The following is a 2,328-nucleotide window of genomic DNA, read 5'->3' as shown; positions in this document are numbered from 1 at the left end:
GACTCACCCACTAAACTCCTCCCCCTTACAAACCCTCCTCACTCAGCATACACCTGCCCTGTCCACTGGCGTAGTGGCTCGTCATTTTACAGCTTTAAAGGAGAACTTCTGCCAATTTCAATATGCTGTCTCACGCCTTGACTTGTCAGTTGGCTACCCGGTGATGCTGCATTTTTTGGCTCAGTCCTTTCAGAGATTTCAGCTATTCTAATGGGGGCAGACTTTTTTTTACATTAAAAACCGTCTTAACATAGGCCTACTCCAAATAATCCCAAAATGTATCGCTGTTTGCTAGTTGTCTGCTGATGTTGCCTGCTGATGTTGTAGCCTATTGGATGTTATTGGGAATAAATCAAGATGTTTAAAAAAAAAAAAAAAGTAAACATACACTGCCCCCATTACAATGACCAGGATCTCAGAAAAGGCTGAAGAAAAAAATCTCAGGTACTGACAATTCCAGGCTAGTGTGAGCATTACAACTGGATGTAGAAATTGGCAGAAGTTATCCTTTAAGGTAGTGTTACTGTGCATTATGTCTGTATAGTTAATTGTGCGCTGTATGGACATTATGGCTTTAAAACTTTATATCAGGCTTTCTATTCTATTCTATTCTATTCTGCTAACTTGTAAAGCTAGGCTACAGTATATCACGAAAGTGAATACACCCCTCACAGTTTTGCAGATTTTTGAGTATATCTTTTCATAGGAAAGCATACAGAAATGTAACTTTGACCCAATGATTAGTGACCTTTTGACAACATATTTAACCGCTTAAATTTCTTGTTCACTCAGAAAAAAACAAAATACAGCCATTAATGTTTGAACATGTACTCACAAAAGTGAGTACACCCCAGATTAAAATCCGGTAGAGAAGGGGCTATGTTGGCTCGCATCGTCTCGAAATGAAACAAAATGAAAAGGGATGACGAGGGAGGTCATCAGTGTGCATTTCAACCTTTCTTTCCATTGAACTTTTAAATATTGAGTCTGCATCGGGCTTAAATAGATTGGTGTGAGATTTGAATGCAATCCTATGGAGAATATCATGATCTGCTTCAGTAGTCACAGTGCATGTTGACATGCATGTTTCTTTTAGGTGTATTTCAGATTGCCAATGTTGACAGCATTCATGCATCCCCAAACCATGTCAGTCCCACTACCATGCTTGGCTAGTGAGAGGATACACCTTTTTTGTAAAACTCACTTGTTTACCACCACACATGCTTGACACCATCTAAAGCAAATTTGTTTATCTTGGTCTCTTCAGATCACACGACATGGTTCCAGTGATCCATATCCTTGGTCTGTTCATCTCTCTTGAGACCAAGATAAACAAATTTGCTTTAGATGGTGTCAAGCATGTGTGGTGATAAACAAGTGAGTTTTACAAAAAAGGTGTATCCTCTCACTAGCCAAGCATGGTAGTGGGACTGACATGGTTTGGGGATGCATGAATGCTGTCAACATTGGCAATCTGAAATACACCTAAAAGAAACATGCACGTCAACATGCACTGTGACTACTGAAGCTGATCATGATATTCTCCATAGGATTGCATTCAAATCTCACACCAATCTATTTAAGCCAGATGCAGACTCAAAATGTAAAAGTTCAATGCAAAGAAAGGTTGAAACGCACACTGATGACCTCCCTAGTCATCCCTTTTCATTTCGTTTCATTTCGAGACGATTCGAGCCAACATAGCCCCTTCTCTACCGGATTTTAATCTGGGGTGTACTCACTTTTGTGAGTAGGCCTACATGTTCAAACATTAATGGCTGTATTTTGTTTTTTTCTGAGTGAACAAGAAATTTAAGCGGTTAAATATGTTGTTAAAAGGTCACTAATCATTGTGTCAAAGTTACATTTCTGTAATGCTTTCCTATGAAAAGATATACTCAAAAATCTGCAAAACTGTGAGGGGTGTATTCACTTTCGTGATATACTGTATGTGTAAGATATGGCTTCTCATAGGCTACATCTTGTATGCGCAAAGGGTATACAGACATTGGTGTAGTAAGCTTCTGAGGTGGGCAATAACATTGGATGGAAGATGATTTCAATCATTTGCTACATCATGATAATCTCTGATGATGCCCTTGACCTGTGTGATGGAGTGCAACATAGAGTTTTACTGACTGCGCAGCTTCATTAGAGCTCCAAAAGACTGCATTTATGTAGGCCTAAATAGAGCAGACCATAACATTCACAGTTTGGCTACCCACAAGTCACACAATTAGCATGGTGGAGGGAAATGTGAACTGAGCGGAAATTTACGGATGGCAATGCCACATTAGCCTGGTCCTGACCATCCAATAATACTACCCT

Source organism: Engraulis encrasicolus, chromosome 4 (genome assembly GCF_034702125.1).
Source record: "Engraulis encrasicolus isolate BLACKSEA-1 chromosome 4, IST_EnEncr_1.0, whole genome shotgun sequence".
NCBI lineage: Eukaryota > Metazoa > Chordata > Actinopteri > Clupeiformes > Engraulidae > Engraulis > Engraulis encrasicolus.
This window is presented reverse-complemented; position numbering follows the sequence as displayed.